General features: G+C 45.3%; 1 protein-coding gene across 2 annotated transcripts in view; it reads right to left on the bottom strand.

The window, feature by feature from the left end:
• Positions 1–18,682, bottom strand: part of LOC149335946 (uncharacterized) — a 164,961-nt gene that overhangs the window by 22,080 nt on the left and 124,199 nt on the right. For both annotated transcript variants that reach the window (XM_089552495.1, XM_089552493.1), the window contains exon 3: positions 10,062–10,202. The gene's annotated coding sequence lies outside the window, so the exon portion shown is untranslated. The remainder of the gene's footprint in view (positions 1–10,061; positions 10,203–18,682) is intronic.

The raw sequence follows: 18,682 nt of genomic DNA, 5'->3' as shown, positions 1-18,682 counted from the left end.
AATGGTTTTCCTACGTGGCGGTGTCGTTATGTCCACTTTCTTTTCTGCATGCACTCTACTTGTCCAGAGTGTTTGTTCCGTAGCCCTCACCCTTTCGTCTTTCCAGCACAGGCTCCCCCTTGTGGTACGACCTTTGACGCAACCGCCATATACGGAACAAGACCCGCCTTGTCGATGCCAGCGGCGAGAAAGCAATTCCCCGCGGGTCGTTTGGGCTGCCCGTTTACAGCCATTACCGGTGCTAGCCCTATCGAGTGGGCACTAAACGGCGCTCTGCGGCGCTGTATACCCATCTCGTTGGATGCGCGGATGGTGGTACTGGCGTGGTAATGGCCGTCGGCATGGCGTGAGAACGGGCCGTTTCTTCGGGGAGCCACACTTTTTCCGGCCGCTTGCGTTTTCTAGCTTCTCGGAGTCGAGCAGAGCGAGGCATTCCTTCCTCCCGCGTGAGCGTGAGCGTGCGCACAGATGAGGCCAACTTTGAGACCACGGCTGGCGGAGGAAGTAGAGGCGGAGGCGCAGGTTTGTTGCTCTGGATAACGGAGGTGGTTTGGGAAGGAAGAGAGGCGAGCCCCTGGGGTGCGATGCAGAGGAGGGGGCGAGGAAGAAATATCGGTGTCTCATCCACGGCTTGAGTGATGGTGAAGAGCGCGGGTGTTTTTTTTTTATATTTACTTCTTTTGTGACGGTGGTGTAATCCTGAAAAATGTTGGAGGTCATTCTTAGCGGTATTTCGAGGCATTAGAATACGGGCATAATTAGCCGTTAGCAACCACCGAAGCGCAGCCATACAGCTAAAAAATTCAGGGGGGCACTTTGTTGACCTAAAGTGCGGTGAGGCGAAAGCCTTAAGCGCGGTGTTGCTGCCTGTGTCATTGATGTGGGGTTAAGATGTTAATTAAGTGCACTATCGTTTGTGAATCTTAAATGCTGGAGACACTGGAGGGCGTTTGGTAGGCATCCGTCTGATTCGACGCCTTTCTGCTAACATTCTGCAGCGTCCTAGACAAGGAGAACTAAGTATGCGTTGGCAGGAAGTAGCGTAGTAGCGTAGCAAGCTCGGCTGTGGAAGTGAGGGATGGTGGTTCGAATCCCATCGTGCACAAATATTTTTTTTCTGGTCTGACTAGAAAAGCTTGACACCTCTGCTGACAACCTTCTGTCGGCAACGATGAGGCATTAAAAGGCTTCCGCCTTAAAAGGGAGTTTTGCGGCTTTCATAGCAACTTCGCAGTTAAAGAAAAAGTCGTCCTAGTCCGGGGTTCGAACTCGGCACCATCGCACTGCATCGACGAAGTATTACCTACGAAAGCATTCTGGGTCACTCTATGCTGGATTGCCGAGTACAATGGTTTTCTATTTTTATTCAGTAAACCCTTTTTTATGTGTTTGTATAGTAGAACAAATACAATTACAACCACAAGATTCGTTTATGGTATTATTATAACGCGTTTAAAGGCGGTGTGAAATTCCCGTTGCATAATATAACTTCCATTGCTCAGGCGCCTCATATATAGAGATAGATGACGTCACTACTGTTGCCCCGCTATCATTCCACCTGTATCACTGGCCCAGTAAGAGAAATCTTTGCCAAAACTACCGGAAGCGCTGCGTTGAGAGCATATAGCGCAAGCATTCTAAATCTCTTCCATGCACAGCAGCATACCAATCCAGGCGAAATTATGAACCCACAAAAGCATTCAGAATTCTTATGATATTATTGACGGAACGAAGGAAAAAAAATGAGACTGCCATTTACGTGCTTTTTTTAACATATTTTGGTAAGCAGCGGACGTTACGTGCTAGCGACTCGTTTGTGCCCTATCTTACGTGACTGTTCGAAGAAGCCGGTGTCCCCGCATGGGCGTAACCGTTCTGCGAGCGTTTGGTACGTGACGGCACCCCTGCATAAACAACACGGGGGCATGGTCCCGCCTAATGCGTCAGCTCTGCGGGGCTTCGCCAAGTATCGTAGGCTGCTCCCCCGGACTGACCCGCCTGAAGGAATCCGGGCTTCATCTCTACGCACACGCCGGTGACGTGCCCTATGCACTTTCCGCCACCTCTATGCCATCCTCAAATACTGCGCGCTAATTAAGGTCTTCGGAGTTGACGGGTGATCCTGAACGTTGTAGAAATGGGCAGACCGTGTTGGAATCCTTCGCGAAGAATCTAGTCGGGTCTACAGATTTAAACTAGACAACGGCCACTCTTGAAAACCAGCTCGCACCGTCGTGAACAATCCTTCATCATTCTATGAACACTAAGTACTTTCTTCTGGGCGAGTTGGTTCATAATTTCCAAAGGTAAAAGACTTGCGCAAACAGTAGAAGAAGAAGGAGACGGTACAACAGTCCTGTTGTACCGTCTCCTTCTTCTTCTACTGTTTGCGCAAGTCTTTTACCTTTGGAAATCTATGAACACGTATGTGCAATTTCAGTCCTTCGTAAAAGTATCTATTCAGAGAAAAAGGTGTTTATTGAAAGTCAAGCTAAGACCTGTACTATGCTCGGCAAAAACTTTTCTCATCAGTGAATGGAGAACTACAACGGGGAAGCATCCATAACTGAGTCACTCCATCATATAGTTCGGCTATACAGCATACGGTGCGCCACTGCCTTGCGCGTTGCTTTCTGTGACTAGAAATATGTCTTAAATAACTTTTTCTTACAAATATACTACGATTTTGACAGTAGAGCAGGAACAGATGGCATGTGTTCACTCTATAGCTCCCGCTCTATTGCCAACAGAAGTTGGCGCCTAGTGTAGTCACGTCGATCGACAGGCTACACTCGCGGAAAATTTTCTGTGGCACTACGCAGCGGAAGCTACGAGAACGAGCCATCTTTTTCAGACCTGTCGGGTTGGCAGAGGTCTAAATAAAGAACCCTTTTCCATTGTGTTGAAATACCACGTACACGGTATTCTCGCCAGGGAAGTGTGTTTTTACGAGAAATGCTGCGGTAAGAGAAGAGGTGAAGCAAATGCAGAAAAGAAGAAAAAATGCGGAAATACCTCAATTGCGGCCACGTAACTACGGTCTACACACATTAGAAATGTGCCGCAGAGTGCCGCTACGCAGGACCTAATGCACATTCTACAGTGAGCGGCACAGAAACAACTACCTCTGTTTTTAAGCTTAGAAATATTCGATGGGCTCGACATTTGGACAAAATGTACAACACCTTTTCAGGTGAGCTGCAATTTTCGCAGAGCGGACTGGTGTCTCGATCGAAGTTGTATACCGATAGCTATTCGTGAAATAACTAATTATGACACGAATTTGCGTGTAGCTTTTTTTTTTTTCTAAGGAAACAAAACAGCGCTGCGCGCCAGTATTTGTTGTAGCGGCATCTAGCGATACATAGACGCAACCTAAAAAATTATGGTCGATTTGTGCAGTTAGGACAAATGCGAATCATGTGCGCTAACACTTCGGTTTTCTCTTCTGTTCCGATGTTCAGATTCAGTGCTGACCAATGGCAGTTGTTTGGATACTGTTCATTGGTTAATATCCGTACATGCGGAGTTGGCAACACTCTACATTAATAAATCTCTGGTAGTCTTCTTACCCCTCCTGGCGCAGTGGTATAGCGGTCAAGCGACGCGCCACCGCCCTTCTATGGCAGGTGGTGCCATCAGTGGGGCTTGAGCTGGTTCTGTTGCCACGCAGGCGGGAAGGTTGATTTATTTATTTATTTATTTATTTATTTATTTATTTATTTATTTATTTATTTATTTATTTATTTATTTATTTATTTATTTATTTATTTATTTATTTATTTATTTATTTATTTATTTATTTATTTATTTATTTATTTAAAATACCTTACAGGCCCCATAGGGGCATTGTGTAAGAGTGGTTACAGAGTAAGCAGCAGAGTAAAGTGGTAAACAAAAGATACACCTCAATACAAGGCTCACCAACATTAGTACCAAGATTAAAACATGAAACAGGAACAACTGCAGTAATGAAAGGCCACAAAGGTACACTTAAGGAAATAACATGAGTAAAAAAAACGCAAAAAAACACACAAAAAAACACAAAAAATGACCATATCAGGGAGTACAATTCTTGAAGTGATATTCAGGAAAAAAGACGCAAAAAAGCAATAACATATACAGGGCATACAAGTGAACACACGACGCAGCATAAAATAGCAATTCACAAGAGCGAGATTGCAATGAAAAAAGAAAATCAAACGAAGTTCAAAGCAGATTGCCAAGTGTAAGAGACAAGATAAAGTGATTTGTAAGTGCTATTGTGAAAAATGCTCGTGTAGGAGATGACGAAATTTTTCTTGATCTGACTCGGAAGCAATGTGATCAGGCAGATTGTTCCACAAGCGAATGGCGGTAGGGAGTGCGGAAAAGTTAAAAGCATCTGTCGTGCCGTACATGCGCGCAAAACTTAAGTGGTTATTTAATCGACGAGACGTGTTCGATGCGGTCTGGGTATGAAGTGTGGATTGTGTGGCATTATAAACATATTTGTGAAACAAGGATAACAGAGCGATATTACGGCGAAGAACTAAAGGCTGTATGGAATGATCGAGTTTCATTTGCGTTACGCTGGAGTGATGGCTATAATTACGTGAAATGAAACGGGCAGCTCGGTTCTGGACTGATTCAAGCATGTCGATTAAGTATGTAGGATGTGGGGACCAAATGGATGATGCATATTCGAGCTGTGGACGAACAAATGTCTGATAGGCCAATTTTCGGATGTTGGAAGGTGAATTACCCAGATTACGACGTAGGTAACCTAATGTCCTTGAAGCTTTTGCGCAAACGGCTGCAATATGGTCTGTCCAGGAGAGGTTTTCGGTTAGTTGAACACCCAAATATTTATACGATACTGTATGTAACAATTCTTTATTATTGACGTTGTATAAAAAATGTGAGTTGTCACGCTTACGACTAAAAGAAATTACCTGACATTTTGACACATTTAAAGCCATTAACCAGGTGTTACACCAACTATGAATTAGGCTAAGGTCATTTTGAAGGGCCAGGTGGTCGTCAGTACTGTTAATTGATCTATAAATAATGCAGTCACCAGCAAAAATACGTAAGCGAGGAGAAACATTAAGTGGCAAATCATTTATGTAAATTAGGAAGAGTAAGGGCCCAAAACGCTGCCCTGAGGCACACTAACGTAAGTAGGAGACGAAGCAATATTATTAACTACTGTGAACTGTTGACGATTCGAAAGAAAATTTCGAAGCCATGTTAGGGTGAAGGAGTCAAATCGAAGTGCAGTTAATTTAGCAATAAGGCGACAATGAGCTGCACGATCAAAAGCTTTGGAAAAGTCAAGGAAAATGCAATCGGTCTGCTGGTTATTGTTCATGTTAAAGTGCAGGTCAGTCGTGAATTCGAGTAACTGTGTCTCACATGATAATCCTTTCCTGAAACCATGTTGATGGCGAAAAAAGAAATTATTGGACTCTAGGTGATTATAAATATCAGAAGCAATTATATGCTCCAGCATCTTGCAGCAAATGCAGGTCAATGAAATTGGACGGTAATTTTCCGGGGAGTGTTTATTCCCAGTTTTAAATATGGCTATGATTTTTGCCATTTTCCAGTCATTAGGCAGCTGTCCCGATGACAAAGACTGCTTGAATATATGGTACAGAATGTTGCTGGATATAGAAATGGTATTTTTTAATATCTTGGAACTAAGATATATATATATATATATATATATATATATATATATATATATATATATATATATATATATATATAGGTTGCGAGAGCATGAGGTACTTGACTGATTACAGGAGTACATAGAGAAGTATACGCTTCGTTAAAGGAAACATTTATTCGACGCGACGTTTCGATCGGAATACCGATCTTCTTCTCTTGAAGAAGATCGGTCTTCCGATCGAAACGTCGAGTCCAATAAATATGTTTCCTTTAACGAAGCGTATACTTCGGTATATATATATATATATATATATATATATATATATATATATATATATATATATATATATATAAGCAAACAAGGGAAGGGGAATGAGGGGCTCGTTATAAATATCACAGAAGCCAACAGCCACAGAAACCAAGGGGCAGAGGGGATTTTTTTAATTTATTTATTTAATTTGTGGTGTTGATCAGTTTAGAATATTACTGAATAACATATTCGGTAATATTCTAAACTGATCAACACCACAAATTAAATGAATAAATCTTAAAAAAAATCCCCTGTGCCCCTTGGTTTCTGTGGCTGTTCGCTTCTGTGATATATATATATATATATATATATATATATATATATATATCAAAAATTATTTATTGGCAGCTGATTGACTAATATAAGATAAAGTCACCAGAAATTGAAAAACATAAGATTTAATTCACGACGTTTCGGCTGGAGGACCAGGCTGGTCCTCCAGCCGAAACGTCGTGAATTAAATCTTGTTATGTTTTTCAATTTCTGGTGACTTTATCTTCTATATATATATATATATATATATATATATATATATATATATGCGCACACACACACCACACCACACCACACACACACACGTAGACCAGCCTGCAAGGAAAGTGGCTTCAGACAAGCAAAGCGCACAACGGCTAAACGCGGGGAATGGCAGCTGTAAGTGCTAGGGCACTATAATAACTATCATAGCGGCTTACCCACAACTGCTGCGCACCTTTCCTCTTGACACTGCGGCTGCGACCGTGGGCCACGCAGCTGCCCACGCAAGTGCCAATACATGATAAAGCGGCCCATCCACTTCCCCCGTAGCTGCCCCAACTTGCGAGCCGGAGCCCAAAGTCAAGTGGAAGTCCTTCCGGAGGCCGAGAGGCAACTTCGCGAAGACGCCAACAGCAGTGGACACGCCGAATGATAAATCGCACAGGGCGGCTTCCATAGCGCGCTTTTCTCCCTAGACCCACTCCCCAGCCCTCCCTTTTTCCCCGCTCGGTGTTGTTTACTCCGCCCAGAGCTGTGTACAAGGCCGATCGAAACCAGGAGGCGACAGGTGCTAACGGGCTTTCGATGTTGGGCCGGCCGAAGGCAGGCGTTTCGCAACACTGGGCACACGCGGACCTGACGGGCCGGGTCCCGGCTACATTAGGCCGCTTTTTCTTTTTGCACGGGTCATCGCTGTCGCCCCTGTTTTGGTGGTGCTTGCGATGCTACGGCGTCGTTGACGTCATTCGCTCTTGCTGTTGACATTAGAGCCGTCCGCGTTGCTCTCGTTAACGCTCACGTCTCCAGGGTTCACATCGCTTTATTGAGGTGTTTTGCATCGGCGACAGGGGCGTATGTGTTTTATCTTTTTTTTCCCCTCTGCAAGTCATACCACTTAGAGTCCTGGTTGTTTTGTGGTTATTTCTGGGGCTGTTGTTGATGTTTTGGTTGCTGTTGTTGTTGTTGTTTATTACAGAATAGGAATAAGCAGTTCTGTTTCACTTTGTATGAAACAAAGTGTTCAGTATTCATCTAAATCTTTAGGCGTCGTGGCTGGTGATGGATTCATTAGAAAAGTTATCAATTTTTGTGAGTAATCATTTTCCAAAATATTCTGCAGACTGTATTCCTTGATGAAAACAATTACCGTTTTATTGAAGACGCAAAACTTCATGTTTTAAATTATGTTATGTAAAAGGCTGTTCCATATTTCAGCCCCAGTGAATATAATAACCGCCGGTACCTAAGTGTAACAGAATGGATTGTAAGACAAGGCAAGCGTAGCGGGGGGTGGCAGAAAGTCAGGTGGGCGGATGAGATTAAGAAGTGTGCGGGGATACAGTGGCCGCAACTGGCGAAGGACAGGGTTAACTGGAGAGACATGGGAGAGGCCTTTGCCCTGCAGTGGGCGTAGTCAGGCTGATGATGATGATGAAAAATAGTACGCAGTGGCGACAAATCTTACGACCTAAGATCAGTTCAAGGCTATTTTCTTGAGCATTCTTAGTGTAATACTTCCAAAAGATGAATGAAGATAACTGACAAGAAGCGTTCGTGCTAATTATTTGGTGGACTAAATAACGGTTTTGTAATCGTCTTCGCTACAGTAGTTTTGCAGTAGTTGTTGTTGTTGTTATTATTGTTGTTACTGTACTAGCTGTCGCGGATGCATGTATTTGTCCCTTCCCTTCCACCCTCACTAGAAGTCCCCGAGTATTGAAATAAGCGCGCTGGCGCTGATGGCAAGCATGCGTGGGTGTAGTTGCCTTTCAGCGTTACTAGTTTGGGCGCTGCCACGGAAAACAGCCCAAGCAAAAATGGAGCCGCAAAACAAGCGTGCTTCCCTCGTTCGGCCTCGAGTGCTGGGTGGAGCCGCTTCGCGATAACAAAACCCGCAAACGCGCCCAGAAATAGGCGGCGAGGCGGTGGCATGCAGTGAATACCTATTTCCTGCCGCCACTTTGGAAGGGCACTCTTCTGTGATCAAGCTCTTCTTTCTTCTACTTATTCTCTCTTTTTCTTCCCTTGTTCTCTTTCTCGTTTGCCGTAGTCTATCTTTGGGCGTTACAAGCGTATTTTATCTTCAATTCGTAACTCTTTTTGTACTCAGTGCGCCATAAACGGTGTACTTTAGGCGTTTTCGGTAACCATGTAGTTTACTTCACTGCTGCAGCACTATACGTTTTTGTTTAAAAGTCTGGATGCACCCATCCCTGTCTAAAAAATAGGAAAGAAACGAAGACCTTAATAATATTTTCAATCCTTAAGGGCCAGCAAGCGCAGTGATTTAATCAAGTCTAACTTCCTTGGGCACCACTTTTAAATGTGCCGCCGCGGTGGCTCAGTGGTTATGGCGCTCGGCTGCCGACCCGAAAGACGCGGGTTCGATTCGGGCCGCGGTGGTCGAATTTCGATGCCGGCGAAATTCCAGAAAGCCCGTGTACTGCCCGGTGTCAATACAAGTTAAAGAACCCCAGGTGGTCGAAATTTCCGGACACCTTCATTACGGCGTCCTCATAGCCTCAGTAGCTTTGGGACGTTAAACCCGATAAACCCACTATTAATTGTGAGGCAACGGTGGATTGTTGTAAGGTACGGTTATGAATATATTGATGCGAACGGTCTCATGTTCCGATGCGTAGCGAAATCTTGCGTTGAAAGTTTGTTCCGCTCTCGCATCGAGTAGTTAAAACTGCCATAGCAAACAAATGGGGCGAGTTTTTTTTTTTTATAAATGGCAGAATACTACAAGCTTACAGAGGTGGGATCTTGCGAATGTATTGATTAAGTTATGGTGCAGTCTTACGATATGCGAAAAAATTGTGTTCATAAACATCTTGCCCTTGAAAAAACGCGCTTTTCCAGAATCTCTGGGTACCAGAATGGTTTTCTCAAGCCATTTAAACACTGTACTGGTTTTCTCAAGCCATTTAAACACTATATTGGTTTTCTCAAGCCATTTAAACACTATAGGCTCCAAGCCACGCTGGCCTGTATCATTTGTTTTGTATCATCTGTATCATCCTGCATCATCTGTATCATTTGTATCATTTGTTTGCTTTCAGTCATTTTGGTGCATCTCAAAGAATGCATGTCCAATATTCTGGGATGAAATTTTTGAAAATTGGAAAACTGCAGGATACTGTTATGGAAATATTGAAGGTAATGATCCATTCTTCTGGTATGTAGCAAAATCTTTGATTTAAATAATTTCCATCGATCGCATCAAACAGTTCAGAATGCCATAAAAAAAAAAACAATAGTGAACGCTTTGGATGACAGCAAGAACATTAATAGACAAAAAGCAAGACTGCCGTCGGGTGAGCTGCGGATATGTTGATTGGTATAGAGAAATGCTACATTATGTGAAAAAATTGCGTTGATAACCGGTTTCCGGCTATAAAATGTTTTTGTCCAGAATTGTTGGGTATGTGAGATTATCGAAATTGATCCTGAGCCCTTCAATACGACTTATGTCATAATCTATACGTAGCCTTGGCACAATAAAACAAAAAACAAACGTCACACGTTCTTGTGGAAGACATTAAGAACTGATGCTTCAACCTCTTCATCCAAATCTAACGTTTGTTATGAAGCCTATAGGACACACACTCAGACTTACTTGTGTTTTTAGACGTGGGTGAGGAAAGGCTGAGTTGGACTGGTTGTGGGAAGCGCTGGGTAGAGTCTCTGTGCAGTCATAGCCGGCATCGAAATCTGTCGCCTCCAGTCAACACCGCAGGATTTTTAAGTGTTCCCATGCCTGCAAGAGAAAACAAGAAAAGACTGTCAAACATCGACAGCGATCAACAAACCTCCCGTTATGTTGCCCGATAAACGACTAATAGTTACTTTGTACATGACATGGTTGGCGTGTTTTTCTTTTTTTTTTTTTTCAGAGCGCCCGTTACTTCGTTCCGCGTCGTTGGCGTTGTCGGCGTAACCGTAACACGCCATCTCAAAGGTGGCTTGTTACGCCGACAACGCCACCTGTCAGCCATGGCAGGTGGCGCCTGAAGAGCTGCGCTCAAATTTCGCATTACCAACTATCGTAATCGTCTGTCCATGTTTTTTTTCTCGCATGAGGAAGCGATATGCCTCAAATACTGGGAAGCCAGCTTGTAACGCAATCCAACTCACCAGCTGATTTCGTAACAACTCACGGCTATATATTATCTGGCCTTGGTGTCCGGATTTCGTCATACGTTTGTGACATCAGACCATCCGTTTACATCGCACCATATGGTCTCATTTTCGGAAGTTTTGGGTTTGGAAAGTTGCTTTCTACTATACTAGTGCAGTTTGGGTGTTTAAGTGGCTGCTAACAATGTGGCCCTGCTTCTCACTTCTTTTTTCTGTCTTTTTTTTTTCCTTTTTTGCCGTCCCTACCGTTCAAAGAGCTAAGAGAAAAATTCGTGATATACTCACCAATTAGCCCCGCATCTCATATACTGCGGCAAATGTCGACTGACTCGGGTGCAAAAATGACCCCCACTTTAGGCTCCAAAACGCGAACTATCGGCCCTAACTTCACCCTACAATTGCCTCTTTTTTCTGCGTTTTTAAACTCTGTGCAATCATCTTTCTTTTTCTTTTATAGGCGTGGACAGAACTGCGCAGGGAGCAGCTGTTCATTCTCGCGTAATGCCGATCGTGTATCTTAAGACAAAAAAAAAACGACAAGAAAAACTCGCCCAGGCGCAAGCTTAGAGAAAGTAACAACACGAAACACAATCACTGTGTCCCTTTTGAAGCACGTCTCCTGGAAACAATGAGACAATCACTCTCGACCCTAATTCGCCGACATTCGTCGCCTCTCCTCTTTTTTTTCTTCTCAAATTCGGTTTTTGACTCGGGGCGATTATTTCCTAACACGCGGCAATCTCGCTGCTCCAGCGTCGACGACAAAAGGCATAGAGAAAAAAATACAAAAAAACACGCGAAAACCACTTCACCGGAAGAGAACTTCGGTTAAAAAAGGGCGCCGCTCTTTTGCATAACCTTCGCCTGGATGACGACGCTTCTTTTATTTTTATAGTTAGTTCAATTTTGTCTTTTTTTTTGCTCCTGTTCAAGGCCAGACTGAGTCCGTTCACTTCCACTTTCTATTCGCTAAGTAGACGAGCGAACTTGCTCGGCACGTCCTCTCTCTCTCTTCCTACCCTCCTCTCCCTTTTCTTCCTTAGAGTACCTTACGGGCAGTCTCCCATTTCGAAACGACGAGCCGTGATCTGGGAGTTAGGCAGCTTATCTCCTAGCGCCCAGCGGTATAGCCGAAGGCGGTCTTTTTGCCTCTTTTAGAACCTAATATAAAAAAACAAAACAGGGCTAAGGAAACCCTGAAGGAAGGCAGGCACGTAGCGACGCGTAGGAGACAAAGGAATGAAAGACAGAAACCCAACTCCTCTAAAAGAACGGCCGCGCCTCAGGATAAAGAAAAGATTCCAGGAGAAAAAGAACGCAAGGCACTCCGACCGATGGGAGTGGTTTTGAAGCGCGGCCGCTGTGGTCTGGCCGCGCGGTGAATGCTAATGACGCGCGCTCACACCGACGTCGGCCTGCTTGCCTGTGTGCGACTACCTCCGCTTCCATATACCCTTGACCTTGGGTGCTTTCGCTCGCTACACAGCGTTCCACGTAGCACCTTCCGGCGCACACAGGCAACCAGGTGGAGGCAACGTTCTCCGCGAATTACCCGGCGATAACCGTGCGCACGCTGTAATGTATGGCCAGTGTCGACGAAGGAGCGTTTCTTCTCTGTTAGGCTTTTAAACGTGTTGAATTGTTTGTCGGCTAGGACTAGTTAGGCCTAGCTGATGCTCGGCGGGGTTGGCAAGCTGCTCGTGTTTGTGCTGTGTGTGCTGTCTTGTACCGGATGTGTTCTGTCTGCACTAACTTACAATGTACTTTACTACCTGTTATTACCAGTAGTTACACTCCATTCATCTTCTTTAGAGCAACGGACAAGAAAAATAAAGGAAGACGATTACAGGCGCAGTTTCTGTTGTCCTGTCTGTTGCGCTAAATAAGATGAATGGGATGCTACACTGCCGATTAGACCAACAGTTAACACACGTGCACCAGTACTCATGTACGGCTCTATACCGGTTGAAATAGAATGTTTCTGTGTATTATAGAAACTATAGGTGACCTTTTGCGGATCACCCTTACAAAAATTTCTTACACTGTCGGTAGACTTCTGTCTGTAAAGTCTACAGACTGTCTATAAACAAATCCTAGAGAATAGTCAACAGGCAATACAAGCCCTTAGACAGCCTATAGAAAATCTATTGATTTATGGCCATACACTTTTCGTAGACTTGTCTATTGAATGTATATAGACTATGGATAGACAAGAAGAAATATCTATGGGAAGGCAACAGAGTCTATAAGAAGTCTATAAACTGTCTATAGACCATTTTTTAGAAGGGCAGACAGTCCCGAGACAGCGCGGTCTCTGCGAACTGGCATCCCGCGCACGCCACTGGCAGTGCCGAGGCTTCAAGCGTGTTTCCAATGTTTTCACCAAGCCAGCCTAACTAGGCCTAGCTAAGCCCTAGCCTTGTTGATCGAGGTGCTCGCGTGAGTCCATGATCACGCGACAAGAACGCAAGGCAGAGACGCGTAAGCGCGCTTCTGGTCGCGCTTATACAGGGTGTTTCACCTAAGACTTTCTGCAATTTTTAAAAATAGGCAAATTAAAATTTTATGCCGGTCTTTTTGGGAAATGTTGTATTCTGTGTAAAGTAAAATCAGGAGCTCTAAAAGGTACTAATTAACTCAATAATTAACAAAGATTAAATAATTAACTTTTTAAATATGGCAGATTGGAGGTACATTGAAATTGCAACTTTGAGATGCCGGTCAGGCAAAGCCATATCGTATTTTAAACGAAAAAAAAATCACATTTTTTTCGCACTGCAGCGCTCGCAATTCTGGCAGTTTTCGACGCGCGAAAACGAAACCGAGCAGACGAAGCGCACCACGAGGCACGCCCACGTGTGACGCAGTCAGGATGTTACCGGGCGAACCGCGCTGCCGGAGGCGGCCCCTCCCGTTCGCGAAATGGGCGTCTGGCGCAGAGTCATCGTTTGAGCGCCGGCTCTTATCGGCTGTCTGACTCTGTTCTTAACCCAGGGCTGTCTTCGTGGTATTTCATGGGACGCCGCCACATTTTTCTTTCTTTTAGTTTGCACTGCGTGAACGTTTGCTTTCAACTGACCGATAAGCTTGTTGCACAGGGGTTCAATACTTCAAGCAGGATCTGAATTCTTTCTTAAAATACGTTCAAGAGCAAGACAAGGTTTCCTCCAGGTTTTAAGAAGCTGTTATGGTTTTTCTGTTCGCAATGAAATTAGTTGATGTGCATGCTTTTCTCCAACAAGATTTAGCGGGAAACCTTTAGATCACTGCACACAAAATTACTGTTAATATGCCACTCTGCTTCGACGACAAATGAAAATAAACATCGGGACGGTAAGCTGAGAGCACTTTAGAAGGGTAGTTTATTAAAATGTTGTGCATCTTAAAGCCGACTATGCAGAAACAGTCATTGCAAATCAGTCTCCTTAACGTATGTGCTCGAAGTGACCTCCTTGCATTGCAATGCACATCAACAAGCGATCTTTCACTGAGTTTACCGCTCGCACGATCACTTCTTGAGGGACATGTTCAAGTGACGTTTTGATTCTTTGTTTTAGGTCGTCGAGGCTCGCCGGTTCGGATTCGTACACTTTGCTCTTTATGTAACCCCACAAAAAAAAATCGAGGGGAGACAAGTCTGGTGAACGCGGTGGCCAGGCAATTGGTCCGCCGCGCCCAATCCACTGTTCGGGGAAGGAGCTGTTAAGAAATTGCACAGCCCGGGAAGCAGAATGTGGAGGTGCTCCATCATGCTGAAACCACATTGACCTCATGGCGTTCAGCGGCAACTCCGAAACGAAATCGGACACACAATTCTTTAAAATGTAGTCGGTATAACTCTTGCCGGTGAGATTCCCATCAATAAAATAGGGGCCAATAATCTGACCTCGAAAAATTCCGCACCACACATTTGCCGACCAGCGAACCTGATGGTGGTGTGGGCGAAGCCAATATGGGTTTGTCTGGGACCAGTAGTGTGCGTTGTGCACATTGATAATTGCGTTCCTGTTGAACTGGGCCTCGTCAGTCCACAAGATACGGTGCAAGAAGTCAGGGCACTCATCGCATTGGATCAAGCACCAATTACTGAAGTCCAGCCTTTTGTCATAGTCACTGGCCGTCAATTCCTGATGCAGACACAAATGGTAAGGATGGTATCTGTGCACTGAGAGCAGCCGCCAAACAGTGGAAGAACTGGCACCGGTCGCTCGGGCGATTTCTCGCACGCTAGCTTCTGGCTTCACAGCGACGTACCTTATTACAGCTGACTCATGTGATTCGGCTGCTGGTGCTTTTCGCTTTCTCCTTTGAGGCTCCACAGATCCAGTTCTACGGAATCTATTGAAGGTGCTCCTGAAAGTTGGGAGTGCGGGAACACGAGAAGCAGGATTCTTCGCCTTGAATAAACTTGCTGCCAGAGGTGCGTTTTCATTTGCATTAACATAGGCAATAACAATGTCCACCTTTTCAGCAGTCGAAAAGTTACGCGGCACTGTCGGAGCCATGCTGAAGGCACGTCCAGAGATGTGGCAGAAAGAGCACAAGCCAAGCCTCAAAACAAGAACTCGTTACCGAAAAAAAAAAAAATCTAGACACCGATTTGCCCGATGTCTATGCTTGCAACTGTTTTCTTTTTCTTGCACCTCTTTCGCAGCCAAAAACTGAAGCCTAGGCGAGCTGATATGCCCAAACTGTCAGCACTACGCCCGGACCGTGACGAGGCGCGCGCGCATTGCGTTGGCAATATCTCAGATGCCTACGAGTCGATGACGCTGCGCTAGACGAGCATTTCGCGAGCGGCAGCGGCCAAGCCGTCCAGCCAGTGACGTCATGACTGCGACAGTCGTGGGCGTCCCTAATAGCGCGCTTCGTCTGCTAGGTTTCGGTTTCGTGGGTCGAAAACCGCCAGAATTTCCAGCGCTGCAGTGCCAAAGAAATGAGCTTTTTTTCTCGTTTAAAATTCGATATGGCTTTGCCTGACCGGCATCTCAAAGTTGCAATTTCAATGTACCTCCAATCTGCGATATCTAAAAAGTTAATTATTTAATCTTTGTTAATTATTGAGTTAATTAGTACCTTTTAGAGCTCCTGATTTTCCTTTACACAGAATACAACATCTCACAAAAAGACTGGCACAAAATTTTAATTTGCCTATTTTTAAAAATTGCAGAAAGTCTTAGGTGAAACACCCTGTATAGGCAAGGGTAGAACGTATCGACGAACTGAGCACCGAAACGGGGACCCCGACGAAGTTGATTTCCGTTGCGTGACGGTCGAAAACTGCTCCCACCTCGCACGAACAGGCCGAAAGCGATGGAGAAAACCCAAGCTCGGAGCTCTGATCGCACGCTGCCGGCGGAAACTGTCCCCAGAGTCTGTAATTGCGCGAACGTATATCTGAGAGGTCAAACGATAGGGCGGAACAAGAACATCGAGCGATGTCAACAAGCCGTTATTTTTGTACTAAGACTATGTGAACAGCAACAACAAAGCTAGAACTTATAGACAGTACCAATGGGGCAAAAATAATATGGAGGAGGGGGCAAAGGTCAAAGGGGCCAAGCGAAGAACGTCATTCAATCTGTTTTTAGTTGTGTTTCTCTTCCCCAACTCGCGGTGTTCTTACACTAACTGTCCATACATGACGAACGTGCTACTATCATACAAGGGATACGTTCGGTGTCAAAACTGTAGCAACACTAAACGGCTCAGTTGCCTTTGTCCTTTGTCCGTTGTCCAAGCGCCTCGCAGATGACTGTACTCCACACCGACATCCAAACATTTGTCGTACGCTGAAAAAGGCGGAATATTCCTCATAATCAATAACACTGCAAGGCTTAACACCTTAGCCCTTGCTGTGTACTCCTCTGCAGCTCTGACAAGACAAGACACGGCTATTAGGCAAAAAGGTTATCTTCGGTAGCCGAATCCATAGCGAACAAAGTCGAGCTGTTGATAGAAATCGTTTCATCCGTTTTGTCGATAACGCTAGTGTACTCCGTTCCTGCACGTACGACGTGTTTTCCGCGTTCAACTCGGCGTTGATGAGTTACAGCAAAACACGAGGCAGAGAAAAAAACTGTCGATGGTAACAAACCTTAAGAAGGCTGCGCCGACGCATGCTCAGCCAATAAAAAGCACTTAAACCTTTCGCTTTGCTCTGTGACGAGCAACAGACAACCACAGCTGCCATTTCTTCGGTTTAACCATCATTGACGTCATTAGCCCAACTACGTCCACTGCAGGCAAAAGGCCTCTCCTTTATGCTTCCAGCAACATTGTCCTGTGCACCAACTGCAGCCTCCGTATAACTCCCCCTCAAATTTCCTAATCCCATATCCCCACCAGATTTGTTGCCGCATCCTGCCAAGTCTCCATTCTCTTGGAATCCACTCCACTACCCTATAATGAACTGTAGCAGTGCAGACATTTGGGCTAGTTGGTGTGAATTCATGGTGGAAAAACAGCGCAAACTAAGACAGAGAACACAGAACAAGAGGGCAGACACTACAAGCGCTGACTCGCAACTAAGGTTTATTAGAAAAACAGGACAAAATATATACAGTAACCACCCACGACTGTGTACGTCATAACCTCGGGGAAACAGATTATGTGCATGCCATGAAAGAGATATCTAAACAGGAGCGGCGCGTGTTCTATTCTGTTTTTTCTAATAAACCTTAGTTGCGAGTCATCGCTTGTAGTGTCTCCCCTCTTCTTCTGTGTTCTCTGTCTTAGTTTGCGATGTTTTTCCTCCTATAATGAACCACTGGCTATCCTTCATTGCATGTCCTACCCGTGTTCATCCGTTATCAGTCACATCCTCCACCGACACAGCGCTAGCCTGCATGCCATTCATGGGTAAGCGGCGTGACGTCATTCAGCTTTCGGCTATGCCGACATACTACAACGACTCGGGAGAAGTTCCTGGCCAAAATTATCATTTCAGAATCACTGCCAGGATGCTCGTTAGCGCACCTGCGCTACAACACCTAGTAGGCGACACCTGCAGAACTGTGACACGCTACGCCTCAACTATATACCGCGAACGTCCATCCTACTCACTACGGTCGAACTTCGTCATAACAAAACGGTTTATAACGAAATACTGGCTATAATGAAGGAATGACGATTTCCCTTCGAAGCTCGGTCAACACTGGATATAACGAAGCTACGGCTATAACGAAGTAATCGCCGGGCCCCTTAAACTTCGCTACAACGAGGTTCATCTGTATTAATGCACGCATACCCTTATTGCGCACACAGTCCGGCTGCTGGCAGACCGAACCGCGTTGCGACACGGCGCGCAAAAAAGGGCCGAACATCGGCGGCAACAGCTGGCAGCGTTACGGCAACCAGGAAACGCGTGCAGCCAGCGACTCCGACCCATGCAGCCGGGGCAGTGGCGATATTAATGGGACTCTACACTCGTTCCGGCGGCTGACCGGAGGGAGAGGGGAGAGTCTGCGCGGCTCTTCTGAACTACTTTTTCTTCCTCCGTTCCTTCTGCCTTTCTTTCTTTCCTTTCTCTCTCTATCGGATCTTTGTTGGGCGAGTACGACGTGCCGCAGCAACGCTCGAGCAGCTATCGCCTCGGCTTAGTCTTTTCCTGCTGGGGAGAGACGTCGAAGAAGACTACTACTTCGTGGTCAAGGACGTTGTCTGCGGACGACGCGCCGCTTCTTCTTGTGTCCGTTCTGCTCTTCTCTTCTTTCTTCTTGTTTTTTTTTCTTTCTGTCGTCGTTCGCTCCGTACGTGACGCTGGCGCTCGCTTTCGCTTGAACTTGCGCATGTGGGAACCAGTTTCCCTTTCTATACACGCGATGTGTCTCGCTGTCTCCATAACGTTTCAGTCGACTCCGCAGTTGCTCTCTTGTGAGCGTTCGCCCTCCTTTCACGGGCGACCGCTCTTGAAAGGATGCGTTCTCGGAGCGGATGTTCCCTAATGCTTGCGGGTAGGCTTGTTGGTGAACTATTGTTCAATACGCACTTGTATGCAACGGTGCCGCGTACAGTGTAAATGACACGCGCAAAGTTGGAAGACGTACTTTTTGCTCCAGTATACATTATGGGAAATGTTTCTGCGTTCATGGAAAGCGC

The sequence above is a fragment of the Amblyomma mixtum genome, chromosome 7 (assembly GCF_055824585.1).
Source record: "Amblyomma mixtum isolate Tamu chromosome 7, ASM5582458v1, whole genome shotgun sequence".
Lineage (NCBI taxonomy): Eukaryota > Metazoa > Arthropoda > Arachnida > Ixodida > Ixodidae > Amblyomma > Amblyomma mixtum.
The sequence above is the reverse complement of the archived record's forward strand: the minus strand, read 5'-3'. Positions and strand labels throughout refer to the sequence as shown.